The 14,400-nt window shown below is 36.9% G+C and overlaps 1 protein-coding gene across 24 annotated transcripts in view; it reads left to right on the top strand.

The window, feature by feature from the left end:
* PHF21A (PHD finger protein 21A) overlaps positions 1-14,400 on the top strand; it is a 172,073-nt gene that overhangs the window by 48,733 nt on the left and 108,940 nt on the right. The window lies entirely within an intron of this gene.

The raw sequence follows: 14,400 nt of genomic DNA on the forward strand, positions 1-14,400 counted from the left end.
CATGTTTTGGAATTTCTTGTATAATGACCTCCACTTCACCAATTCAGGCAGCTCCTGCCACCAGGTGGAGTGTGACAATTGATAGAGCTATAAGTAAATGTCTGTGGTAATCTGACAAATCATTGTTTTCTTGTTCCTCCTCCACCCTTTCTCTGATTAAAAGGAGCAATTTTCTATTTTGGAGGAGGTGAACGTGTGAACCAAAATGATTAGTTGATTTGCAATTGATAGTTAATGCTAGTGATATCTCATTGAAGATTTTTGACTGAATAGTTCTCAGTAATTGATTTTATGTTGTTTTTTAAACTTTAGTGAAATAAAGGCATTGAGAGTAATTTATTTCTGGAGATTTTTTTTGTAATTGTTTTCTGTTACAGTGTGTGAGGAGAAAAATAAATCTTGAGAACTATGTGGAATAGTTATGAGTTGTTGCTGTTTCAGAATAGAATATTTTTCCAGCTGAGTGAACAACTGCTTTTTCTCCCCCTTCCTGTTTTAAGCTACTATGATTCCCCATCTTGTCTTCTCCAGAAACTAGAGGTGTTTCGGATTAGGAAATTGCCACACTCAAATTGGGAGAAGATGGCATGGTAGAGAACAAGTTTTAAGGAAAAATATAAACAGTTTATTAGTATATATTTGACTCTGGTAGTGATTCAGTTCTCTGAAGTCAAAATGATGTGTGTGAGTGAAAGTGCTCTAGCTTTAGAATTGTGTTAGTGCTGAGCCTCCTATAGTTTCAGCGTTAGTTTGACAAGATGCCAATGAATGAGTCACTTGCTGAAAAAGTCACGTGTTCCAGCTGAGAACTGATTAGTGGAGTAAGGATGAGGTCTGTTGTCATAAAGTTAACCTAAGGCTACATTTGAGGAAAATGGGGCAATTATAAATAAGTACATTTATCTAAAGTTTTTGTTTGTGAGCATTGATACAAAGATTTGCTTTATTTCTGTAACTTTTTATTCTTTAATTTTTTTCTATTAGGAGTCTAGCTTAATAGAAAATTGCAACCATTTATGTTCAGTAAGGTATTTCATCAAGTGGTAAATTCTGTCACTAAGTTTGGATTTTAGAAACTAGAATTTTTAAAAATGGGTCTAGTGTCAGTAAAGAGAACTAGAGTCAGAAACTGAAATGCAATCTTGCAGTTTTATTTGCTTCACTATTTAAACAGCCTTTTTGATAGAACAGGGAATGTATCATTGTTAGGTAGGATAGTACTTGAGGAAACACAGCTGTAAAGTTCAAAAGCTGGTCCTTCCGCAGACTTATTTCCAACACGAAACATTGATATTTAGTTTAAAATAGTATTATTTTAGAACAAACTGTTAATGCTGAATGCCCAGCTTTTTGTGTGTCTTTTTTCCGCACAAAATCCACTTAGCCTCTGGGAAAACTTAATGATTTTCCTTCAACTTTAATAACTAAAATCTGAATTACCTTACTTGCATGACTATTACTTTAATTTAACATTAATTTTTTGGTTGTGAGAAAAAATGTAAATACAGAATACTTCAAAGAATGTCATATTAACCCTTTGTCATGATTTGTTTCCATTCTTTTTCCATATGCATTTTTCTATAATATTTTCTATATCCACTTGAAAATTCAATTATACAATAGATGCATACATTCTCTTACTTTGCTTTATTAAAAAACAAAATTTGCAGATAGCCATTAATTCTTCCAGTAAGCACTTGTTTTTATTTGTTATTGCTTCTGCAATCTTTGATACTTATTCAATTTCTTTCTCAAGACATTATGAAATGGGACCCTTTATTTGGAAAAATATGGTCTTTAGGGAACATCCTTCATGGCTAAAACTCAGTGAATTTTATTGAATTCTTAGTTAGAAAGTTCCAGTGCTTTCCAGCTGGAACTTGAGGTCTCTGAATAGAAATTTTCCATGGCAGATTTTGAAGTCAACTTTTGACCCACAGGGTCAGGTTGACAGTTTTTAACTTAGGAAATCCCTAGATTTGATTGGCTACAGAAAGTATATGTTATACAGTCACTCTCGTGGTTTCAGAAATGTTTCTGTGACATTGGGAAGTGCTCATGGTAAGATAAGTGAAAAGCACATGCAACTTCACATGCGTTAAAGTCCCATTTTTGTGTGTGTTGTAGGTATATATATGTATACAAGTGTAAATGTGTATAAAAACAGTGTCAGTATATGTTGTTGGAAGGTGATGAATTTACAGGTAGTTTATTTTTTCTTTATACTCTTATATACATTTGCTAAATTCTCCACAATAAATGTTTCCTTTATAACTAGAAATAGACAAGAAATAATAAAAATAATTAACACTAAACTCTTGTCTGTATCGGGAATAGTTAGCATTTAAAAGTCTAATGACGTTCTCCTCGTGATATATGAACCTCTCTAATCAGAAAATCCAGCTATTTTAAACACTATTAATACTGAAAGCAATTATTAATTTCTTTAACATAGTTTATTTTCATTCTGCATTCCTCCCTCCTCATTTTTGACATGCATAAGTGGTCTTTTGCTTGTCAGAGTACAGATGCTGATACTGGGGGCACAGCACTTCGTTGCTTTAATAGTTTGCTTTCATTTTAGTGCATTGTAGAAGCAATCTTAACATCCCAAACTATGTTGCTTGACCCTCTGGTGATTCAGGCTTAAGCCATAGTAGTTGCATTTTTTATTTCCCCTTCCTTGAACAGTTTGCTCCCCACCCCCACCTTCCTTCTCCTGGTGCTCTCTGGCCAGGCATCAGGTAGCAGCTTAGTTACTTCCTCAGGAGACCTGTCTCTGAAACCCCATCCTCATGTTAAAATCAGCTGTTTCTATTATAATCTCTCCTTGAACCTTTCATTTTTCCTTTATAGCGATCCCATTTAGCATTAGGTTCAGCTGTGAATGACTAAAAACTCAAACTGAAAATGGCCTAAACAAGGTAGAATTTTATTTCTCTCTCATGTAAAAGTTCTGTAGGTGGACCAAGCTGGTGGTAGTGGTGCCACAGTTTCAGAGAACCCGGGCTCCTCCTATTCTGTTGCCCTGCCATTCTCAGTATGAAGCCTCCACATCATAGTCCAAAATAGCTGCTCCATCTGGTAAGAAGGGGGAAAAGCAACAAAGAGCAACTCCTTTATTTTTAAGGATGTTTACTGGAAGTTGCACGGGCCACTTCCAAATTAGATCCCATTGGTCAGAATTTAGTCAACTAGGAGCAAGGAAAGTCAGAAGTGTAGTCTATTTGAAGTGGTTACCGCCAAATAAAACTCAGGGACTGTGGTACTGAGTAAGAAGGGGGAACATGCTGGCGATCATTAGTAACTTTGGCCACAATAGCGTATTACAGTTTGGAATTACATGTATGTGATCATTTTTTAAAGTATCTGTCTTCCTCACTAGACTGATTTCCAGGAAATCAGGGGACATTTTGTCTTACTTTATTTTGAGTATAATATTTAGTATAATATTTAGCATAAGATAATATTTAGCAAAGAAAAGCATTTGTTTCTTAAATGAATTATTTTATCCAACTGATCTTTTTCTCTATTTGTATATGATTTTTTTAAAACAGTCCATCTTGTTTTATATGCTTTTTAAATTTAAAGTATGAATGTGTTCTTTAAAAACATGATATTTAGTAGCTTCAAATATTTAATGGTCTGGCTAGATCATAATTTATTTAATTATTCCTTTATTAGTTGATGGTAGGATGTTTCCAGTTTTTCACTAATATAAATATTGCTGTGATAAACACTTTTGTATTGTGAACCTGTTTCTTTGTGATTGCCTTGGGATAGATTCTTAGGAATGAGTTTACTGGCTGTAGTGGTCAGCTACTGCCATGACAGTTCTGTATAACAAACAGTGTTTTATTGAGGAGCTTATAACGCTAAGTGTATTTTCACATTGGGTCTGTAGATCACCTGGACTTCTCCTGATCGAGGCTGGACTTAGCCAGCCACATCTACTTCAGTTTGTGGGTGGGTTGGTTGCTCCTGCCTCCAGACTGCAGGTTGGGTTAGGTCCACTCCAAAGTGTTCATTCTAAAACCCAGCATGAAGGGGCAGCAGCTCCCTGGGCCATCCTCATTTCATGGCTTATAACTTGAATGCAAGAAACAGGCCAAACTACTGAAACATGTCTTAAGCCTCTGCTGGCATCAATTCTTTGAACATTTCATTAGGCCAAGACAAAGGGTGTGGATTATAATTTTATAACAGAGTGATTATGAAGAATTGAGAGTAATAATCCATTGACCATCCTTGGTCAGCGGGTATAACAAAAAACTTTTACTGTATTGGAAAAAAAAACTTTTACTAATTATTTCCAGAAAATGCTGTTTTAGATTAACAGCATATATGAGAATACCTAGTTTTTCCAAGGAGATAACCTGGGGGGTGGGGCACTTTGTTTATTGGAAGATGGATTAATATGTATCTGATGCTTTCTGCGGGTATATTTTTCATGCCATTTGACCTTGCTACAAATATTCCATAATATTCCACAGAGTTACCTTTTTGGTTTTGGGTTTTGTTTTTCTTTCACTTTCTCCTGTTTTTCTTAATCCTTTTTGGGAGGTAGACCCCTTCCTAGTCTTTGGTCTTTGCTATTGGTTTGCTTTTCTGACTCTATGTTAAAAAATTACAGTCTCTATTTTTTTTTGCCTAATGTGTAACCTAATAAAAGATGAAATATTTTCTTGGTTTTAATAAATAGTTGCCATTTATGGAACCATTCTCATTTTAAATATGAACATATTTTAGTAAAATGAATCGTGAAGCTTTTGGGAGAGAAGTTTCTGTTCCTGTCATAACTAATTATGTTTCTGATGCATAGAACAACATAATTTAAGCTAAGTAGGTAACTTGAACAATGGATTTCGTATGAGGGGACACTGGGAGTTTGATTCTCTTCCTGACCCTGTAACAGACTTGATAGATTTTTTGAGTTATTAAATAATTTATATGTCTATTTCCTTATTTATGTAATGTTTGGGTAATGCCTTTTAGGAGTTAATGGACATGTATCTATTGAGTCCACTAAATATTTTTGGAGGTAACTTCTATTTGAATGGAAATTGTTGGTTTTAGTTATGGTAACTAACTTCATCTCATATGTAACACCTTCATCTTACATGTAAAGTACTATTTTAAGAAGCTTAGCTCTGGCCGGTGTGGCTAAGTTGGTCAAGTGCTGTTCTATGCACCGAAAGGTCTCACCGGTTCGATTCCCGGGCAGAGCACAAACCCAGGTTGTGTGTATGGAAGACAACCAATCGATGTTTCTCCCTCACATTGATGTTTCTCTCCCTTTGTCTCTCAAATCAATAAAAACATTTTTTGGGGAAAAAGAGAAGCTTAGAACATTTCACATTTAATTGAGTCATGAGGACATCATTGTAATACATAAACTAGGACATAGACTGTTTGTGACTTAGCTATGATTATATAATTAATCAGTGTCCTATTCAGGACTAGAATCCAGATCACTGTACTGTTCATTCATTTTTATTTAGTAAATTCTTAAATTACTCTGTGGACCTTTATCTATCAAATATTTTTGAAATAGGACATTAGGCACAATAATTACATTGCCTTTAGGCTTCATTGCTTTGGAGTCAAGTAAGTAAATTAGTTTTTGTAATCCAATAATGGTGATCTGATACATGATTATTTCTAGCCTCTGATACCAGTAACCATAGAATGTTACCCTCTCTCATTCACAACCAAACTAGCATGATGGGCACATCACATTAGAATTTAGAATTGTTATTTTCTTAGACATCCTTGAATTATGACGGGACTCTGACCTCATCTCTATTCAGAGTTGAGAAGTTCCCTAGGATTTAGTCTAGTTCATCCCTCCTCTGCAATATTGATGTGAAACCATGGGTCCAGTTGATGCGAACGTTTATTTCATTTTTTAAAAATCTAGAGAGAAATCTCCCACACTATTATTCATACCTAAACCCAACTAATGTCAAGATAGGCAAGTAACCATTTGGAACTGTCTGTGAACATCCGTCATAAAACTTCTGAAGACACACACGTTACTTATGCTGATTTTTGTTTGTCCTAGATGTGAGTTCATTAGTTGAAACAGTGTTTGCAAGTTATCAGAATACTGCCCCTGAGCCTCATGTGATGCTAATAGCTGATAAGATTATATGACTTAAACTTTCCAGTATTCCTTTTTTACGACTTCCCTTCCCCTTTTTACTTGCTTAGTTATCTTTTTCACTTAATAAAACATTTTATAGCCGTCACTTCTAAGGAGAGATTGATTAGTTCTCTGGAGATGGAAAGACTAGTATGATTTTCTAGTGCAGGGATCAGCAAACTCTGGCCTGCACCTGGGCCAAATCTGGCCTGCCAACTGTGTTTGTAAATAAATTTACTGAGAGACAACCACATTTTTCATTTACATGTTGTCTATGACTGTTTGGGGGCCACCAACAACAGAATTAGTAGTTGAGACGAAAACTTGCCAGCATATAGAAGAAGTTTGCCAACTCTTATTCTAGAGAAATTAACCAGAGAGGCACTTGACTCAAAGATATTAGGCACAGTATAGCAGTCTAGGACAGGAGTGAGTACCACACTGAAAAAGCGTAGACAGTTAACCCTTGAATAACGTGAGGGTTGGGGTGCTGACCCCCTATGCAGTAAAAAATCCACATATAATGTTTGACTCCTCAAAAACTTAACTACTAATACCCTACTGTTGCTTTATCGATAATATAGATAGGTAATGAGCACATTTGTATATCATTACTTACTGTTTTCTTAAATAGAGTAAGCTGGAGAAAAATTATTAAAAATAATAAGGAAAATACATTTACACTACTCTACATACATTTTGAAAAAATTTGCATGTAAGTGAATTTTTAACCCACACAGTTTAACCCATGTTGCTTAAGGGTCTACTGTACACTGAGTAAGGAGAAGGCCCTCTTACATACATGCCAGCCCCACAGTTTTCGTTTTTAGCACCTTATTTTTTTAAAGCCTCTTTTACTTTGGATTCTTTTTCTCTTTCCCTCTTGCTCTCTCTCACAAATTTATTGAGGCATAATTCATGTTAAATAAACATTCATTTAAAAAATAGTTTAATTTTGATGGAGTGAAGTCATAACCACAGCCAAGATAATGAACATACCTATCACCTTTAAAAGTGGAATGATGCTTTTGAAATACTGAAAAACAGTAATTTCCAATGTAGAATTCTATACTTAACCCAACTTTTTATTGAGTCTGAGGGTAGAATAGAGACCGTGTCAATATGCAAGGGCACAAAACTTATTAGTCATGCGCCCCTTTTTTTTAATCCTCCCCTGAGGACATGATTAGAGAGAGAGGAAGGGGGAGAGAGAGAGACAGAGACAGAACATTGATTGGTTGCCTTCTGTGCCCACCCTGACCAGAGACCAAACCTGTAGCCCAGGCTGTTCCCTGACTGGGAATCGAACCAACAACCTTTTAGTGCACAGGACGCTGCTCAACCAAATGAGCCACTCAGGCCTGGTATCCATACACCTTTATTGAGGAAGCTACTGGAGGTTGTTCTCTGCCAAAACAAGTAAATAAACCAATAAGGATTAAAACATGGATCCAGAAAACAGGGAATCCAGTACAAAAGGTGATGAAGAAAGTCCCTTGTTTGAAGAGGGGAGAAAGTCTAGATGACTGTTGTACTGTCGGTTTAGAGAACAACCATTTTACTTTGGACAGGAGGATGGAGGTGTCTAGGAAAGATACAACGAAGAGAAAAAATGCACTGGTAGATTACATGATGTGTTTCGAGCCATTATTTACTAGTAGAGATGTTTTATAGCTTCTTTGGACTTGTAATATACTAATTGTCTCATGAATTAAAGTTATTCACATGATTCTGATAATACAGACCTTATTAAATATGGATTTAATTAAAAGTTGTGATATGACTGTAATGGGCATAGGGGGTGGGAGAAGAGAAGGTAATATAAGAACTAGATTTCAGTTATCTGTAGTAGAAATTCAGTTAGTAATTTTTAAAGTGAAAAGGCAAGAAACCATGAATATTTAATTTAAAATAAGATAAATACCTGAAAAAATATGTAAGAGTTGAAAGTGGTTTCCTGAAAGGCACACGATGAGAGAGTTGGAGAGGATCGATGCAAGAGACTGCTGTTTTTATTATAAGCCTGTGGCAGGTGTTTGTTTTTTTTAAAGCTATGTGTATATATTCAAGTAGAAATAGGGGGGTGGGAGCAGGCGGGGAGAGGTCGATGGGGGAAAAAGGAGACATATACAATACTTTCAACATAAAGAATTTAAATTTAAAAAAATAGAGATAGGCCCTGGCTGGGTAACTCTGTTGGTTAAAGCACTGTTCTGGTACACCAAGGTTTCGGGTTTGATCCGCAATCAGGGCACATACAAGAATCAACCAATGAATGCATAAATAAGTGGAACAACAAACCTCTCTCTCTCTCTTCCTCTCTCTCCCCACACCCCTGTTCTCTCTCAAGTCAATAAAAAAAATAGAAATAGAACAAAAAAGAAAACTAAATAAAAAAGCAAAAGTCTGGAATATTATTAGATAGGATATTTATTTAGTCTTTGGGGAATTATCTGGACTCCTGAGTCAGGTCACCTGCTGACTAAGTCTTTGGCCTCCCATCTGTCCCGGGCTGTGTTGGGAGCTCTGCTCTAATACTCCCTTTGCATTTTCCTTAGTGCAAGCCGCGTGGTGACTCTGAAGCTTGGTTAAGGCATTCCGTAAGAGTCTATAGGAGAGAGAATGTGTCCTTTTTAGTTGGTTGCTCTACTCTTTGGGATAGAGAATAGATTTAGGCTCTAATAATAATAGTAAAACATAATAAAGCATACTACTACTTATAGGATTTAGTCCCTCCTGCACTTAAACTGATACCTTCTAGGACCATACTCAAAGCCCAGAAACTGTAAGCTCCAGGAGGCCAGGGACTTCTACTTGTTTTGTCCATCCGTGTATACTCTTGGTAAATGAATACATGATTACTCCCTGAATTATTTAAGTTCCAACAAATGTATATTTAGAGTCTGTTTTGACTGAGCTCAGACTTTTGTAGGGGATTTAAACATGTAAACAATTATAATAAATTTGAAGTTAGAATATGTGTGGCATACAGAAAATGAAGATTATCTTGGGGGGGCATTATGGGAGTCTTCACAACAAGCTGATATCGGAATTGAGTGTTGCGCGATGAGTAGGGATTTGCTAGGTGGGCAAAGCCCTTGCAGGCAGAAAGAACAGCATGTGCAAAGGCACGGTAATAGGTAACAGCAGGCCATATTCAATCAACAAGTAGTTTAGGATTGCTAGAGCAGAGATTTTGTCAGGTAAAGGTCAGAGGGTCAGCTTGTATAGTTTGAAAACAAAGCATTTTGTATTATTGTTTTCATTACTATTAATATTAAATTGTAGGATTACCACAATTACATAGCACTCACTATTTGCCAGACACTTCTCTGTGTGCTTTAAATACACCGTTTCATTTAATTCTTACAGTAGCCCGAGGAGATGGATACTGCTATCCCCATTTTATGGATGAGAGGTTAAGTCACATGCCCAGTGTTTCAGAGCTGGCAATCCAGGCCATGTGGCTCAAGACTGCTTTAAATTAAAATAACATCAAAGAAGAATATAATATTTACATTTATTTAAAGGAGTAGATGGATTATACTGGTTGAGAAATAATTTATTAGATTGTCAAGTGAAAGGGGAAGTGTATAAATAGGACAAGGCTAGGTCGCAGTGGCTCTCTCATACCCATTTCCTTGATTACTGTTTGCTCTTTTTGCTTTTGTTTCAGGGCTGCTTGCTTTCTAAAGCTTATCTCTCTGAATGTTTGCTAAGTTATAAATAACTAGAGGCCCGGTGCACAAATTCATGCATCAGTGGGGTCCCTCAGTCTGGCCTGCGGGATTGGGCTGAAACCAGCTCTCCGACATCCCTCGAGGTGTCCCAGATTGCAAGAGGGTGAAGGCCAGGCTGAGGGACCCCACTGGTGCACAATCAGGGCTGGGGAGGGATGCAGAAGGTTGGCCAGCTGGGGAGGGCCTGCAGGGAGGGCTCCAGGGTGTGTCTGGCTCCTCTCCCTCAGTCCTGATTGGCCAGACCCCAGCAGCAAGCTAACCTACCAGTTGGAGCGTCTATCCCCTGATGGTCAGTGCATGTCATAGTGAGCAGTTGAGCAGCCTTAGCATATAATTAACATATTATGCTTTGATTGGCTGAATGGACAACTGGACACTTAGCATATTAGGCTTTTATTATATAGGATGGCTGGGAGTCTTTCCTTCCTACTAAAACCCACCTGCTCAAAAGAGTCTCTTATTTAAAGTCAATGAATTAAATTTTAATAATTAAATTTGTTAATACAATATAACTTTTTTCTTTTTTTTTTTTTACCAGACCTGTGAGAGGAGACTGAATTATTGGCACTGGGGGTTGTAGTTTATAATTCCTTCAAATATTTTTTCTTCTAATTTTAACAGCCATGCATGTTCATTTGGAGAAAAATAAAATTTAGCTGTGATTTTACTTCCATGTTTTAGATTCTTTTTTTTTCTTTTTTCTATGCCATACATTTGTATTAAAAATAGAATCAAGGTTGGTATTACACTCATTATTTTTAAATACTTATTTTTATGACTTGAGCATTTCTCCCCATTTTTAAATATTCTTCAGGAATATTAGTTTTTAGTGGCTTGATAGTGTCCTGTCATATGGGTATAGAGTTTGTTTAGTCAGTTCACTATTTTTAGACATTTGGATTGTTCCCAGTATTTTACTGTTTTATGCCTAGCTCTGCAGTGTACATACTTGGACATAAATTATTTGGACAATAATTTTGATTATTTCCTGGAAGTAAAAAATGATAGGATCCGGAGTAAATAAATGTTTTTTACATGTTTTGTGAAGACTTGTTTGTTCTGTGTAAAGGACTCTTAACTAGAACTAGCTTGAGCACAAAGGAGAATTGATTGGAACCATATTAGGACATCTCAAGAACCCAGCGGCAGCTTTGGGGACTGGAACTGGAGAGTCTCTGTCTCTTGTGTCCCTTTGTCCTCCTCTGCATCTGCTTCATTTCCCCTCTCTACAGACTGGCTTTCTCAGTTTCTCTGAACACATGGCAGGCAGAAGGCTTCTGGCTACTGCACAGTTCCTAAGTTTCTATCTTTTCTATTCAAGAGACCATCCCAGACTCACTGGCTTGTTCTCTTTGGCCAGGGGACCATGTCACCAGTAGACAGGCTAGACCAGGAAGCACCTCTTAGAGAAAAGGATTTGTGAGTTAGGCAGGTGTCCCGAAACATTTCTGAAACCTATGTTTTACCTGTTTGCTCTCTCGAAAGGTTGTGTTCATTTTTAGGGTAATTTTTGTAAAAGATACGCTTTTTAACATGCTGGATAGAATTCTACCTTGAATGTAAATGAAGAGTTGTAATGATCAATTTATTTGGCAAATACTTATTAAGCACCTTTTATATGCCCAATGCTGAGAGCATGTCAGTCCTGAAGACCAAGTCATACCCTTTCTTTTAGTCATGTGTTAGAAGTTTTGAACTGACATTTAAAATGTGCGTTTAAAGTCTCAATCAGATTTCATTTTACCAACATACAGTTAAGCCTACTGTAGACAGGGAACACATAATGTTTCCTTTGTTGGCTATATCCATTCATTTTTTCTGAGTAAGTGATTGGAAGTTGTGAGGTTATGATACTTGTGTTAGAATATTATCAGTTTAACCTTCCCCCTTGCCTCACCCTTGTGGTAGGGCAGCAGTAGAGTGCAAGAGCAGCTCAGGCAGTGGCTCTCTAAGTTGGTTTTCTGCAGATATACTTGAGGTCCTTCACATTTGATAAGTCTTCCTCATAGGTAGAATGTTACAGAACTAGAGTTCTTCTCCCGTTGGAAAATTAACTGACTGAAAAACCTTAGCACGGTAGGAAAAGAAGTGTTTTGAATTTCCATAAAGCACAGGTTAGACATTTTTCCAGGGAAGTGAAAGTGACAGGATCTGGAGTAAGCTAATGTTCCGCACATGTTTTCGTGAAGACTTGTTTGTTCTGTGTAAGGGCTCTAACTTAAGCAAGTAGTTTAGGATTGCTAGAGCAGAGATTGTTAGGTGAAGATCAGAGGCTCAGCTTGTATAGTTTGAAAACAAAGCATTTTGTACTATCGTTTTCATTACTACTAATGTTAACTATACTGTTAAGAATACCTACAATTATATAGCACTCACTATTTGCCAGACACTAGGAGTTTTGTACCCATCAGTCAGGTTAACAGTTAAGTCTATCCAGTGACAAACTTGAAAATGTGCTCTGCAGGTCCAGAGTTTTAGAGGAAAATTCCCCTAAGAATCATATTTTTATACTTTTCTGTGCTGAGTTGGCTTTCACCTGGAAAATGTGTGTTGCACTGAAGCCAGGGTTAGTTGGTAGTGCCTTCTCAGGAGATGTGATCTCAGTTAGGATGGGGCAGACCTCCGTGAAGTGAGCGGGGCAAGCTCTAAGCAGCCTGCTACCTGTTCGCACCTGTGAGGCTCTGCTGCTGCTGGAGTTGATTTTACTTATTTTAGCTTGAGCCATATTATAGATACCTTTAAAAATGTATTTTTTATTGGTTTCAGAGAGGAAAGGAGAAGGAAAGAGAGATAGAAACATTAATGATGAGAGGGAGTCATTGATTGGCTGCCTCCTGCACGCCCCACACTGGGGATCAAGCCCACAACCCAAGCATGTTCCCTGACCAGGAATCAAACCGGTAACCTCTTGGTTCCTGGGTTGACACTCAACCATAAAACCACACCCGGCTAGGCAAGATGACATTTTTAATGATTTTTTACAGAGAGGAAGGGAGAGGGATAGAGAGTTAGAAATATTGATGAGAAAAAACCGTCTGTCAGCTGCCTCCTGCACACCCCCTACTGGGGATCAAGCCCGCAACCAAGGTAATGCCCTCGACTGGAATTGAACCTGGGACCTTTCAGTCCTTGGCCCAATGCTCTATCCGCTGAGCCAAACCAGTCAGGATTGGACTAGATGACATTTTAAAAGAGACACCAGTTCTCTCTTTTCCCCCTCTATTCACGAAGCAAAACATCGAGAATAAAAAGTATGTTTTCCTATATAATTCAAAAAGTTTCATTCTCTTCTGTAGTTGCTAAACCAACCTGGATTCCATGGGAAAATTAAGCCCTAAAACTCTTGGGATCTTTTCTATGTATTGAAATAACATTCCTATGGATCTAGAATGGTAGTACTAGTTACGTACTATCCTTGTGATCATTGAAAAAATAATCACTGAATTAAGTTTTTGTGTTCTGTAGTTCCAGTGAGGAATCCTGATTGAGAAAGGCTATTCTAAAATGATAGGAAACCCTCTCTTGTAAAACTCATAGACACCCAAGATTGTAGCTGTGCGAATGTGCAGTGACATAGCAAGTGCTATGTCATTCTAAGATGGGAACCAAAGAGGTCTTGAGCATTAATAGCCCACTGGACATGATGTAGTGAAAAGAACTGTTCTGTCATTTCCTTTAATCAAGTGCAATATGAACTCGGGGGAAAACCCCCAGTTATATTTTTTCTGTAAATTAAAACAGATTAATATCAATAGTATTTTTTTTTGCTAGCATTTTGGGTTTTTTTCCCCCCCAGTACTTTCTCTTGATTTTTTTTACTATGTTTAAAGCAAATAAAATCAGTTATCTTTATAAAATGTGGCACTTGATTAGTTTTTAAAATAGACAAGTAAAAAACCCATCAGCTCAGCAAAAGGCTAAAAAACTATTTGTGCTTGTGAATAATGTAACTCTTTTAAGGAACTGAGCCCTGGGGAGAAGGACAGCACATGGTTTGTTTACTAACAAGAAACACAGGTATTCTATAGCAGATCTTAATGTGTTTCCCTGTCTAACGGTCTTTTAAACAGGAGTATCTATGAAATCTGCATTCTATTTTTACAACTAGCTCCTGATTTATTGATTGGAAGAGGGATTATTGGTGAAGTAAACACATCGGTTAAAAAATTTCATGGAAAATAGAAGTGACATGTCCATCTTGAGCAAGTTTCGAATCCTAGAAATTAACAGTTGTTAAAAATTTCTCCACTCTCCTTTTTAAAAAAATGTTAATGAGGACCAGTTTTTAAAAAATTCAGATCCTTAGAATCTTGACTGATACCAGCTGAGACTAATTTGAAAATAATCAAGGTTTACAGATCCTTAAAGTGAAATTTTTTATTTTTCCATTGTCATCACTTTCAGATTTAACCCAGAAATAATTTTAGTTCATTTGTCATGGATCCTGAAAATGCAAAGTCTGTCTCAGAATTTTCTTCCAGATGTCCAATGGAATAAGGTTGGAATTATTAGCGT

The sequence above is a fragment of the Myotis daubentonii genome, chromosome 9, assembly GCF_963259705.1.
Source record: "Myotis daubentonii chromosome 9, mMyoDau2.1, whole genome shotgun sequence".
Classification (NCBI taxonomy): Eukaryota; Metazoa; Chordata; class Mammalia; order Chiroptera; family Vespertilionidae; genus Myotis; species Myotis daubentonii.